Source organism: Podarcis liolepis, assembly GCF_965112155.1.
Source record: "Podarcis liolepis genome assembly, chromosome: 11".
In the NCBI taxonomy this organism is placed as follows: Eukaryota; Metazoa; Chordata; class Lepidosauria; order Squamata; family Lacertidae; genus Podarcis; species Podarcis liolepis.
In genome coordinates, this window is record NC_139565.1 from 33,419,034 (window position 1) to 33,433,550 (window position 14,517).

The following is a 14,517-nucleotide window of genomic DNA, read 5'->3' on the forward strand; positions in this document are numbered from 1 at the left end:
TCAAATATGTTTGTTTATTTACTAGAATTAGCTGGTGTTTGAGATGTTTGTATATACCTGAAATGGTAGCCTCCCCTTATCTACATCCCCTCCCCTCTTCTTTCTCTTCCCAAACCCCATAAATTTATATTTGATTACCATTTTGAAAGACACACACGTGGTTTTGAATTGTTTGTGTTTTACTACTTTTAATAACTGGGTAGCATAGAGAGGTTTATCAGGTGCATCTTCTGATACTGCAGCACTTTGAAAACCGCACCTGCCATGTCGGCATTTGCAGTCACAGAATTCTCTGTTGGGTCACGAGTCAGTAACTTCTACTTTATGCAGCTTATTGAGACTGTAGGCTATAAGAAACTTGAGGCTTGCAAGAGTTTTCTAACTGCATTTCCAGAACTTTCCAGGTGAAATTAGGTCTGCTGCTGAGCCTGGTTGCATTTGATGAGATTTGATTTGATTTTGTTTTGTTGCTTTCGAACAGAATCCTTCATTGTGCCTTGTAGCAGAAGTAAATGAACTAGTGGAGCCAATATCAACCCTTTCAAAGTTTTTTGTGTGGAAGGGTCACAGCACAAAAATGTAAAGCCTGACCCAGCTCCTTTTTGCACAAAAGCTTCATTCCCTTGCAGATTCAATGAAACACATAAAATTCTCCGTTTTTTTGTCAAAGTACCAGCATTATTTTCATATGGCAACTGCTACAGTAAATTTGTTTGGAGATTATTTTTATATGACTGCCTTCTTACTATACAAACAGCCAGCCAGGGCACTAGTAATATATCAAAGCAGCCCGTGTTACATAATTCCTGGTCCTCAAGTGACAACAAAACCAAGTTCCAAAATGAAAAGTTAATGCATTAATCTCACTGTGGCCCTCTTCCAATACAGATAGATTCGAAAGTAAATAGAAAATTGTGTCCAGGTGCTTTGGTGTATTAGATTTTCTTCTTGTGGCGTCTCCCATCCATAGGAGCACAATTTAGAATAAGTCCTTGCCAGAATGACTAGGAATTGCTTTGCTCAAAGAACTGTGAAAGCTTCTAAGTAAATCCATTTCAGGGGCCTCATCTTGTTTCAAGGTCATTATACCTCTGAACTGTCATGGTGCTCAGGCTCTCTAGAACAATTGCTGGAACATAAGTACAATTATGCTTAAGGATAAATGAATGTTCTTTAGCTTCTGGTGATCTAACTTTGTTTGGGATGAAATGCAATAGAGTGTCTCAGTTCATAATAGGGCCTCTTTATTTACTTACTAAAGTTATTTCCTGTCTAAATTTATATCCTGCAAAGGTGCTCAACACAGCTAAGGAAAATAAGATCAATGGGAATTTTAAAAACTTTTACATCCTATTGATTTCCATGGAACAAATTCTACATGGCAGTTCACTTGTAGTTTCGATTGTAAATATATATAGCAAGGAGCTATGGCCATTTCTGGCTTCCTAGTATATACATTTCCCCTTATCTTTGAAAGCACAATTTAAGACATACTTTTACAGACATGCATGTAAGAGGTTTAAGGTGTACACCCACAAGCATAATATATCAAGTATTCCTCAAGAGTTCTTTACTTTGACAGAAACCTTCTCCATGCAATTAGCTTACATTTAAATTGATTTGGTTAACTATATTCAATTTATTTCTTTAATTATATTTTAAATTCATGGGCTGTTTTCTGCTACATTGTCTTCAAACAATTTACAGTAAAAAATAGGTAAAATCATAAATCATGAAACTTCATAAATATTTAAGAAATATTATTCTGAAAACTATAGCAGTTCAGCACTGACATTTCCAAATCAACTGCCAAGATAAGCTACTCAAAGAATTGGTGACACCTTGCAGAAGAAGTATAAACAAGCTGTCTGATCAATTTCAGGGGATCAGGTCTAGTGGACCCTTCTTGGAAGGAATACCACAGCAGACTTGGTATCATAAAAATGCTGTAAATATTTCTTGTAAAGGACTTGCATCAAACCCATCTGAATGTACAGGAAAATTAAAAATCAGTATGGAAACCATCTGGAAGCTTATTTAAATAGAAACACAATAAGTTTCCATGCTGAAGCCGTTTTCAGAAGCACTTCTCTAAAAATTGTAATAATTTGTCAGCTAGAAGTAGGGCCAAGCCCAGTAGTTCTGCCCTTGCCATCACAAAGGCTTCCCTGTTGCAGGCATTCAAGCTGTATGTGCAGTCACCAAGGGTCAGGCAAGCCAGAGGGATTGTTGTCAGAGGCAAGGTTAGTTGGTGTGGCCCCACGAATCTGATAGTATAATCTGTGAGTGGTACATCTGAAGGGTGCTTGGTAAAGGTAAAGGGACCCCTAACCATTAGGTTCAGTCATGACTGACTCTGGGGTTACAGCACTCATCTTGCTTTATTGGCCGACGAAGCCGGCATACAGCTTCCGGGTCATGTGGCCAGCATGACTAAGCCGCTTCTGGCAAACCAGAGCAGTGCACGGAAAAGCTGTTTACCTTCCCACCGGAGCGGTACCTATTTATCTACTTGCACTTTGACGTGCTTTCAGACTGCTAGGTTGGCAGGAGCAGGGACCAAGCAACAGGACCTCACCCCGTCGCGGGGATTCGAACCGCTGGCCTTCTGATTGGCAAGTCCTAGGCTCTGTAGTTTAACCCACAATGCTTGAGTCAGACTAAATAGCTCAAGCTAAGGTGGGTTGTGGGGGCAATGACACAGTCAACATTCAGTGTGTCATATCTTCCCCTTGGAGCGAATGTCTTGAAATGTGGACTCACCAATGTGTTGTAGGGTAATGGACCTGGGAGACCAGGAATCAAATTCCCTCTTGGTTATTATTATTATTATTATTATTATTATTATTATTATTATTATTATTGATTCTATTTCTATGCTGCTTTTTATTCAAATAAATCCCAAAGCTGCTTACAAACAAAAGATAAAAATAACAGAATGGAACATCACAAATACAGCATAAATTGTATAGAGTACTTAACAAATCATCAGTAAAATAATCCCAAATAAAACAATTACCATCTATGTAACACTATTAACAACAATAACAACAAAGCTAAACATCAGTTACACCAAAAACCATATTACAGCATTCACATTGGCCATGCAGATTATGAAGCTTCATGAGTGACCTTGGGTCTAAACCAGGGGTAGTCAACTTTTTTATACCTACCACCCACTAGTGCATCTTTCTTAATGGTAAAATTTCCTTATCGCCCACCAGTGCTCAATGGAAGGAGGATTCAGCTTGTGCCGTAGAACCCTCTACCCCCCCACCTAGAATCCTGAAATGCCCACTAGTGAGCAGTATGGACCAGGTTGACAACCCCTGGTCTAAACTGTTTCACATGGTTGTTGTCAGTGATTTTTTTTTTCTTTTAAAAAAATGTTTAGGGGTACTCTCAATTTCCAACTCGTACTGAAATACTGCCCCTCAATGAGGCCAAACTTAGATTCACAAAATGTTCAGGGGTATGCATACCCCTGTGTTCCCCCAGAAAAAAGCACTGGTTGTTGTGAATGTATGTCAGGTGTGCATGCAGGAGCCAGGCCCTGTGACCAATAGGACTTTGCAGGACTGGGGCCTTCCTAAGTTTGTTCTGAAGATTCAAGGCGCGGCCTCACAGGTAAGGCCGATTGGTAACTCATAGCACCTGGTGGCAAGAGCTAGGAAGGGATATAAGGTCAGCATTTCCCTTTGGCTCTTTGCCACAGCAACACGCTCCCTGCCTTGCTGCATTTGGCTTCTTGCTTCCTGATCCTTGAACCTCGGCTTCTTGACTCCCTGCTTCTTGATCCTCGGACCCCTGACTTCGTGCCTCCTTGCTTCCTGACCCTCAGACCCTTGGCTTCTTGACTCCCAGCTCTCTGACCCTCGGACTCTTGGCTTCCTGACTCCTGGCTTCTGGACTTCCGTTCCTGCTCCCACTCCGCCATCTTGCCCCTGGTCCTCGCATTCCCTGCCGGGACTTCGATCACCCGTGAACTGGACCGTGACAATATAACATTAAAAGAGTTGGGGGGTGTATGCCACCTTGAGCTCACTAGAAGGAAGATGGGATATAAAAGGACTTCCGGGGTGGCGCCATCGGCACTGGCGGACTCCCTCTGATCCGGAGGGACTAGCTCCGCACGAAGCGGGTCTTTTCCGCTACGGCGAAGCGGGGACCCTTTGGAAAATCACAGGCGGATGAAGCCTGTGACCATGGGACTCGGCGGGCACCCTTAGCGCCCCCCCAACGCGCAAAGGAACCCACTAACGGGCTCCGAAGCGAAGAGGGGGAAGTGGCACGGTGCTGAGAGTCAACTTCTTTTTCTGTGGAGCAAAGCCGCATAGCCGTTGCCGGAGAGCGCTGCCTTTTTCCTGGGACAATTTGGCTTCTAAAATAATCACCCGTGAGTACTTAAATTTTGGACAATTGGACTTTAAATAAGGATTTGCGAGCAGAAAGGAATTGGACTTAAAAATTTACTTCAATTTGGCACTGAAACGGGGAGGTCTAAACAGGAAGTCAGCCTTCCGTTTCTTTGTAGACAGAATAAAGCAAAGACAACGTAAACTAGAGCTCAGAAAATCGCCTCTAAAAGATTAACTTTCATCATTTAAAATTGTTGAACCCCCCCCCCCTTCCGAAGAAGGAGAAGAAGGGGATCTTTTTTTGGACTGTTTAAACCTGCAGAAGTGAGTTTAAAGTAAAGTAACTTTCCACCGTCCTGATCCTAGAGCAGGGTGTCAGGACTGACGTTTGAAGCTCATTGACCAGAGACAAACACTTTTGACAGATAGTTAAGAAGAGAAACATAGTGACTCCACTGTTCCCTTTCACATTTTAAAGGAACAAATATTGACATAATATCTCAAAAAGGAAACTTTGTTGTTAGATTTGTCCTTAAAAGAAAGAACAAATAGAAGTTTTCCCCCCTAGAGGGAGACTGTGAAACTGTAACTAATTTCAGGGAGCTTGCAGCTGTTACAGATTACAATCGTGGGAATAGACTTGTGACCTTGTAGGGCAATGTATTCAGAGGCTCTGTTGTGTGCTCTCTGTAAAATAAATGCCCTACTGGAACAGTTAAATGAGAATACGGATTTGATGACTAATGCGGTCAGATTTTTTGAACAGGCAGTGGGAAACTATGTGGAGCCCACCCAGGAATTGGATCAGGAGTGTGCCCTGACAGAACAGATGAGAGAAGAGGATGTTGCTGAATCTTGGGCGCCAAAGATGGAGGGAGCTGTGGCCCTGCAGGAACATGAACTTTTGGATTTGACAAATGAACTTGGAAAAAGCCAGATTTGGAAAGATAAAGTTTGGACTGGTCTTGAAATGGGGGGTTGGATTGACCCCCCCCCCTATACAGGGATGTTTGGACTTTCCAAGTCTGGCAATGGGCCGTGAGATGTTTGAGGCTGTGGAGGCTCTTAATCTTGGAGGGATTCTGAAACATGTTTTTAAATACTACATGGAGTTTAGTCTGGACTTTGGAAAAGGGGCTGATTTGTTGAAAAGGGTCAAAAACATTACTAAGCTGGAGTTCCCACGAGTGAAAGGAGAATATGAAGAAGAGCCACGGAAGGGACATGGAACAGACTTAAGGGCCTCGGATATAAGGTTACCAGGTTAATGCGCTAGATCAATGGATAAAAAGGACTGACAAAACCCGGGACCAGGAGGAAGGGACGCTGGATGAAGATTGGATTGTTTTTATCTCTTTTTTTTTTACTAGGATTGGTTTATAAAATTGATGAATGTTAGAAAAATGTTGGAACGTAATTACTTGGCTCTAGCAAAAATGTCTAATGAATTAGGCAAGAATATTATGGTTATGAGAAGTTGGTAAAAATAAGATTTAAGTTTTAAGGTTTTCTATAAGATAAGATGAAAACAGATTAAGGTAATGTAATGATAGAATATTATGAAATATGGAAAGGATTTACTGCCATAATTAATGTCAGAGGCTGCCTCTGGTCTCAGCTCACAAAAGACCAACGCCAAGCTCTTCTTATATACAAGGATGTTTATTGCAGTTCATTAACGGTTCCACAACCGAGGCGCGCAGCCCCGCGTCTCTTAACCCTAGACATTTGAAGTCCCCTCTGAGTCGGCCCCGCCTCTACACCAGCTTAAGAGGCTTGTGCTAGACCACCTCTTCCTGTCTTTCCTTTTCCGCAGGGTCTTTCTGCCCCCCCTGGGTTCCTTCCCTCCTGCTCTCTCCTGAAGCGGATTCCTCAGATGCCTGTTCCCCCCTCCTTCGTGCTTTGGGGCTAGGCTCCTCCTCCGGGCTTTCTCCATTTCCGCGCGCCTCCACATTTGAACTTGGCGCGCGTTCGCTACCCCTGACCTTCCTCTTGACACTTACACTACTCCCTGTACTACTCTCCGCCTCTTCCGGCAGGACGTCCTGCCTCGATCTCCTTCCCCTGTCTCTTTCCTGCTCCGCTCCGTGTGTCACACTGGGAACTCCCCTCTCTTCACTTCGTTCCTGCTGGGAAGCCGGCCCCGATCTCCCACTCCCACTCGGGGTCTCCCTGCTGCTTCCCTGCTCCTGGCAGGTCCCCCCTGTGACCCCCCCTTGTCCTGACTAGGGGCGCCCCCTCCTGGGAATCCTCCGATTCACTTGAGAGACTCATGGAAGACCTCAAGTCATTGTCATCCTCTTCCTCACTGTCCTGGGATTCTTCCTCATCGCTCTCCGTCTCCCCCCCACCTGTGCCTCTGTCTCTGAACCCCTGACATCCATCCCCCCCTCGAAGCCCCCCCTTCCCCCCTCCCGCTGCTCGGGCGCAGGTTCCGGGGGCTCCGTCGTTGCGGAGGTCGCTGCCGGACACAGGTCGTCGACGTCGATCTCCTCTGCTTCCAGTTCATTGTTTGTGTGCTCGAACCCATTGTCCTCTCCCAACATGTTCACGTCCTCCCCTCCCCCTGTTGCCTGGGTGGGGTCTGCTTGCCAAGGACCCATCCGCCACCTCGCGCGCCAGTCCTCTTCTGGTTGATCGTCCCACCAGTAAGAAGGGTCGGTGTCCACCCCCGAACACGATCCCCTTGGAGGGCTCGACTCTGGCGTCGTCCCCTCTGCAGAGGAGAACCCTCGGAAGGTGCTGGCGGAAAGTGTGGGCGTAAAAAGCCAATCGTCGAAAAACTGTGCTGGCATGGGCCTGTGTGGGAAAAGGGCATGGAACTCGTCCTTGAGGAGGGGTTCGTCCAAAGCGTAGTCCGGCACCCAACTGTTGGCGCTGGCCGGGGCGCCCTCCCTGGCGAGAAAATATTCTACTCCCTCTTCCCCCCATCTCGAGTCCAGAATCTCTGTGACCTCGTTGACTGGTTCGTCCCTAGGTGACCTCCCCCTCTTGGGCGACTCCCTGCTTGGTTCTGGTGCCGTCCCTGACTCCTGAAATCTGTGTGGGGCCCTGTAAGGGGTAAGCACCGACCTATGGAAGACCGGGTGCATTCTGGAACCTTCGGGGAGGGCCAGTCGAAACGCTACGGGATTGATCCTGGCCTCAACTTGGTACGGCCCTAGTTGCCTGTGCCCTAGCTTCTTCTTAGCTAACGACTTGGTCGGCATTGCTTGGGCCGCTAACCATACCCAGTCTCCCACCTGGATGTCTTCCCCCTCCCTCCTGTGTCTGTCTGCCTGCACCTTATAGGCCTGTTTGGCGAGCTCCAAATGTCTCGTCGTGGACCTCTTGCAATTCGGCTGCGAAATGGTCGGCTTCCTGTGGCGCCCCCTCCCCCGTCGTTACGAGCCCCGGGAAGGTTCTGGGATGCCGTCCATTGTTAGCGAAGAACGGCATCACCCCCGTCGACGCGTGCTTCGTGTTGTTGTAGGCAAACTCAGCCATCGGCAGGTAATCCACCCAAGCCGCGGGTCGCTGATTGGCGTAACATCTCAGGTACTGCTGCATGATCGCGTTGACCCTCTCCGCTTGGCCGTTGGTCTGCGGATGTCTCGCCGACGACAGGTTGATTTTGACGTGCAGAATCCCTAGGAGCTTCTGCCAGAAGCTGGACACAAACTGGCGTCCCCTGTCGGACAGAATGGACCGTGGCAAGCCATGCACCTTGAACACGTGGTCGATGAACAGTTTGGCGGTCTGCTCCGCTGTCGCCACCTTCACGCAAGGAATGAAATGCGCCATCTTGGTGAACAGGTCTACAACCACAAGCACCGCCGTCTTGCCTCGCGAACTGGGCAGATCAGTGACAAAGTCCAGCGCCACACGCTCCCACGGTTGCAGTGGCGTCTCCAGCGGTTCCAGCAGTCCCGCTGGCTTCTGGTGCACTGGCTTGGACCTTTGGCATGTGTCACACCTGGCGACGTACTCCGCGACCTCCCCTCGCATCTGGGGCCACCAAAAGTCTCTGGCCACCAATTCCGTCGTCTTCTCCTTGCCGAAGTGGCCAGCGCTGGGTGCGTCGTGCAACTGCTGCAGAACCTTCACGCGGAGATCGTCTCCCGGAACATAGAGAGCACCTTTACGGGTCAGCAGGCCGTCGCGTATCTGGAACTCGTCGTCCTTCGCCGTGCCTCTCCGCACCTCTTCCATTTTGGACTGTGCGAACGGATCCGCCTGCAACGCGCGTCGCACCGCCTCCAGGTCCACAGCGGCTGAAGCGCACGCCCATGCCTGTGGTGCAAAAATGTGCCTGGCTGCCGCCGGTGCCGCTTCCTCGAGATACTGCGGTTTCCTGGAGAGCGCATCTGCTATGACATTGTTGTCGCCTGGGATGTACTCTATCCTGAAATCGAAATCCGCAAAGAACTCCGCCCAGCGTATGTGCCTCTGGCTCTGTAGCTTCGCCGTGCGCCAGTACTCTAGGTTCTTGTGGTCCGTGCGGACCTGCACGGTGTGCTTGGCTCCGATGAGGAAGTGCCTCCACGCCTTGAAAGCTGCGTGGATGGCCAGCAGCTCCCTGTCCCAGATGGTGTAGTTCTGTTCCGACTTGCTGAGCTTCCGGGAGTAGAAAGCACAGGGCCTCCAGTTCCCCTGCAGGTCTTCCTGCAAGAGGACGGCCCCCACCGCTCTGTCAGACGCGTCAGTCTCCACCCTCATGGGCCTGCCGGGATTCACGTGTAACAGCTGTTCTTCGGACGCGAAGAGACTCTTAAGTCTCCTGAAGGACTGCTCCGCCTGGTCCGTCCAGGTGAACTTCTTCTTCTTGGAGCTGAGAGTGTCCGTGATAGCCGCCGTCTCCCTGGCGAAACCCCTGATGAACTTGCGGTAAAAGTTGGCGAAGCCGATGAACCTCTGGACCTCCTTTCGAGTTCGCGGGCTCTTCCAGTCCAACACCGCGCGGACCTTGGCGCTGTCCATGGCTAGTCCCCTGTCGGACAGCCTATAGCCCAGGAAATCCACCTCCGTCACGTCGAATTGGCACTTCTCCAGCTTGGCGTAGAGCCTGTGCTCCCGTAGCCTCTGCAGGACCTCCTTAACGTCGCTCTCGTGCGCCTCCGGCGATTCCGAGAAGATCAGAATATCGTCGAGGAAACATACGCACTTCTTGTAGAGGAGTCCCGCTAGCACGTGATGCATAAAAGCTTGGAAAAAGTGGGAGCCATTTTGGAGACCAAACGGCATAACTCTGTATTCGTAGGTGCCCAACGGCGTGAACATGGCCGTCTTCCACTCATCACCCTCTCGCACGCGTATGAGATTGTATGCGCCGCGGAGATCCAACTTGGTGAAGATCTTCCCTCTCCGCACCGTCCCAAGCAGGTCGTCAATCTTGGGCATGGGAAAGGCGGCAGGCTTTGTCTTCGAGTTTATGAAGCGATAGTCTACGATCAGCCTTTTTTGGGGCGTGTCCTTCTTCTTCACGAAAAATACAGGACTGCCCCCTGCTGCCTTTGATTCTCGGATGAATTCCCACTGCAAGTTGTGATCTATGAACTCCCTGAGCTCCTGCATCTCATCCTCGGACATGGAATACAGCTTCGTAGTCGGTAGCGTTGTCCCTGGCAAGAGGTCAATTGCGCAGTCGTAGGGCCGGTGGGGTGGCAACTGGTCTGCCTCCTTCTCGCAGAAGACCTCCAAAAACCCCTTGTACTTGAGGGGTACTGCTTGCGCCATGCTGAGCCTCAGCTGCTGCCCCTCCTCTTGGCCCTCCTCCTCTTGACCGGTCTGGATGCAATGCTGCGCGCAGTAGGACGAGCCAAAGGTGAGCTGCCGCTGGTACCACGCCATGGTTGGGCTGTGCCTATCCAGCCAACTCATGCCTAACACTATAGGCGTGTCTGACAGGCGGGTGACGTTGAAACTGATGACTTCTCGGTGATTGCCAATCTGCATCACCATGGGCGGCGTCTGTTGTACCACTTGCCCCCCCAGCAGCTTCCTGCCATCCACTGTGACAACGTTCAATGGCAGCGTGGCTGGCAGAAGCTCTATGCGATGCTGCTTGACGAACTGCACCCCTACAAAGTCTGCGTTGCTCCCACTGTCAATTGTAATGGGGACTTCCAGGGTGCGTCCATTAGGTAGCTGGAGAGTTGCAGTGAGCTGTACTACAGGCTTGGGTGGCAGGGGGTCTGTAGGCTGCAAAAGCGCTGGGGACTGCCCTACTGACTCGCCTGGCTGTGCCCCAGCATTGCTGCTTCCAACCAGGCATTGTCGTTTCCCTGAAACTGCTCTTCATGCTGTGCTGCTGCAGTTACTGTTGCCAAGGCTGCAGTGTGCTGCCGGAGCCTCTGGGGACACTCTTTGGCCATGTGTGTCGCACTGTCACAGACGTAACACTTCCTGTTCCCTCTAGGAGGCTTTGTCTTGACTGCTCCGGACGCTGGGGCTCCGGCCACTGACTGAGCCTTTGCACTCCCCAGTTCCATCGGTTCCTCCCCTGCCTGCAGCTGAGGTGGGAGACACGTACGTCCTGGATCTCTGGGAAACAAAGGAGGCACTCTAGACGGTGTGGGAAGCTGGCTACCCCCTTCATTGCGCCAAGGGCGTTCTTCATGGCGTACTCCAATGGCAAGCGCTCGCTGCACCACGTCTGCCAGGGTTTTAGGTCTGTCCCCCCTTGCCAGTTCATCTTTCACAGGGCCAGAGAGCCCCTCCCAAAATAAGTCTCTGACAGCCAGAGAATCTTTCTCCCATCGCAGCACATTCAGCAAGGCGAAAAAGCGAGCATGGTACTGACGTACTGAAGCCTTGCCTTGCCTTAAACCATGGATCTGCTGGCGTGCTACATCCACATTCACGCTAGACTGGAAGCAAGCGTCCATGCATTTGATAAATTCATCAGAGTCCCTTCGAGCAGGGCAATCCTCGCGCCACAGATTGCGCAGCCAAGCTCTCGCTTCCCCATGCAAGTGGGACACAATGAAACCCAACTTCTCCTCCTCATCTTTAAAGTCGTCGCGAAGCAAATGCAACGCATATTGTACGTCTGCTCGAAAACTGGGGTACTGCTTCAGGTTCCCATCGAAGTGGGCCACCAAGTTGCCTCCCCGTCTGCCCAGTGCTACTCCAGCAGCTTTGGTCCCCGGGAACCCCACTTGGCATGCATGATCCCACCTGGCTTGCAGATCTTGGCACCGCTTTTCCGCCTCTTCCCCCTTCTTCTGGGAGACCACTACCTCAGTGGTAAGCTGGGAGACTGCGTTGCGTAGCTCAGCTATCTGCTGCTCCATACTCATGGCTGCCAAACTTCATGAGCTGTGCAAAAAAAATTTTGCGTACTTTAGAGAGGGGACTTACTGTCAGAGGCTGCCTCAGGTCTCAGCTCACAAAAGACCAACGCCAAGCTCTTCTTATATACAAGGATGTTTATTGCAGTTCATTAACGGTTCCACAACCGAGGCGCGCAGCCCCGCGTCTCTTAACCCTAGACATTTGAAGTCCCCTCTGAGTCGGCCCCGCCTCTACACCAGCTTAAGAGGCTTGTGCTAGACCACCTCTTCCTGTCTTTCCTTTTCCGCAGGGTCTTTCTGCCCCCCTGGGTTCCTTCCCTCCTGCTCTCTCCTGAAGCGGATTCCTCAGATGCCTGTTCCCCCCTCCTTCGTGCTTTGGGGCTAGGCTCCTCCTCCGGGCTTTCTCCATTTCCGCGCGCCTCCACATTTGAACTTGGCGCGCGTTCGCTACCCCTGACCTTCCTCTTGACACTTACACTACTCCCTGTACTACTCTCCGCCTCTTCCGGCAGGACGTCCTGCCTCGATCTCCTTCCCCTGTCTCTTTCCTGCTCCGCTCCGTGTGTCACACTGGGAACTCCCCTCTCTTCACTTCATTCCTTCTGGGAAGCCGGCCCCGATCTCCCACTCCCACTCGGGGTCTCCCTGCTGCTTCCCTGCTCCTGGCAGGTCCCCCCTGTGACCCCCCTTGTCCTGACTAGGGGCGCCCCCTCCTGGGAATCCTCCGATTCACTTGAGAGACTCATGGAAGACCTCAAGTCATTGTCATCCTCCTCCTCACTGTCCTGGGATTCTTCCTCATCGCTCTCCGTCTCCCCCCCCCCCCACCTGTGCCTCTGTCTCTGAATCCCTGACAATTAATAACTAAGATACAAAAAAAGGGAGGAGGAGGAGGTCAAAGAATGAAGGTAATGAAAGTTGAAGATTCAAGAATGATGGATTTGTTTTTATCTGTTTGTGGTGTATTTTTGTTTGTTTTTTGAACCTACATTGTGTGATGTGGTTTGTTTTCCTTTGTTCTCTTTTTTTCTCTTTTTCTGCTGTGTTTTTTTCCTGTAATTTAAAAAAAATTTCAATAAATATCTTTTTTAAAATAAATAAATAAATAAATGTAACAAAAAACAACCACCAGAGAGCAGGATTACTGAGAAGAACCAGGGAAGCACTTAAATCAAGGCTTCTGTCACAGTATTGCAGTCCCCTCATCCCTGTCCGTAGGCCATGCAGTCTGGAGCTCATTGAAGCTGGAGGCCAGCAACATCATAGCTGGCATCAGGTTCAGTAAAATGCCATTTGTATGTCAGAATAAGATACCATTTACTGGTGTGGGACAGTTGAAGCAATTAAATATTTCCTTATATCCCATGCCATTGCAATATAAACCCCCAAGTATGGAGCTGCAGTCAAAATATAGTCCTTACACTTTGTACATCCTTGAATGAATAAATATCCACACACTTTGATTTCAGAAGTAGGATAGCTGGCTTCAAGCCGTTCTTGTCATTAATGGACCACCATCTTTTTAAAAATAGCATAAACCTTTATGTTTAAAGTTATTTATTGTTGGGCTCTTGAATTGATTGTATAAAGGGATGATAAATTGCTGGCTGGGGGATCTTTACAGTGGTTTACCTGGACTTAGGCAAGGGACGGCTTAAAAAAAAGAAAGTTCAATTAAGTTTCCTTTACCATTTCAGCTTGGCTTCATAGTCACTTAAATTGTAGGTGGTGTAGGAGTTTCAGAATTTTAAATTCACATATTACTGTCTGTGTATATTACTGCTACCATTTTAGTCTCCGTCTGTCTCAGAATGCCTCAGCTTTTTTTTTAAATCTGGAGAAATGCTAAAAATGAAATGCAGTTCCCAAGGAGAAATGCCCTTGAAAATCAATAGCAGTCCTTAGAAAACCTACAAATAACAGACTTCAGAAATACAAAAAGATGTTGCTTCACCACTCACATCCTGTGGGGAAAGCAAGTATAAGGTGGGGGAAGAGAGATGCCATAAAACGGGGGCATATTAGGCTATAGACACAATAGTGGCTTAAAACGCAGGTAGGCCTTTTCCCCCTGCTGTGTTGTAGGTTGTGTTTGCATGCTGTTATCCACACCACAGAGGGGGCGGGGTGTCTTCATCTGATGCACATTACCTGCTTTGTTTCCACGCTCCAGCACCACACATTCATGAAGCGTCACCAATGGCTGTCTCAAATGTACACACCTCAGCTCAACTTTAAAGTGAATGTGGCTTTGAAGATTGAAGCTAGTTTGAGGGGAGAGCAATCAAACAGTAGAATGTCTCAATAAACTACAAGATAGCTCAGCATTGTGGGTAACATCGTATGCGCACAGTTTCAAAAGCCAGAGGTGGGAGGGCACTAAAGCCAGAATAAGTGGTGATATGTACAGAGCCTTCCAAGCAAGTGACTCATTTGCGTGTTCAGACCCAGAAACCTCCCCCCTAAATTGACTCAAATTTTTGGTTTGATTTTTGGCAAAATTTAGGCCACAACTTTAATGATTAAAGAAAGTGACTGGTTGCCTAGGCTCTGGTTCAACTAGCTCCCTGCCATGCAGGTAGGGCTGACCCAGGGTTCCAGCCTAGGTCAACCAAGGCTGAACACCTGGATAAGCGGAAAGCCAGGAATGGGCTAACTCCACAACCCAAATGTCCCCCTGGACTCAGGCATGGGCATAACCCCCTCACAGGGGTTGACCAAACCAACGAGTCCCTGGATTCCTTTAACGGAATACCCTATACATAGGGATAGTGAGAGGGTTCTCCCATCCCTATCACCTGAACCAGAGCCTATCTGCAACCTTACAAGTTGTGGCAATTTGCTACATGGCAGGTGAAAGCCAAATGGCAACAGCCAATCAACCA

The 14,517-nt window shown here is 48.9% G+C and overlaps 1 protein-coding gene across 1 annotated transcript in view; it reads left to right on the top strand.

The window, feature by feature from the left end:
• EDIL3 (EGF like repeats and discoidin domains 3) overlaps positions 1-14,517 on the top strand; it is a 247,658-nt gene that overhangs the window by 177,127 nt on the left and 56,014 nt on the right. The gene's annotated exons all lie outside the window — the stretch shown is intronic.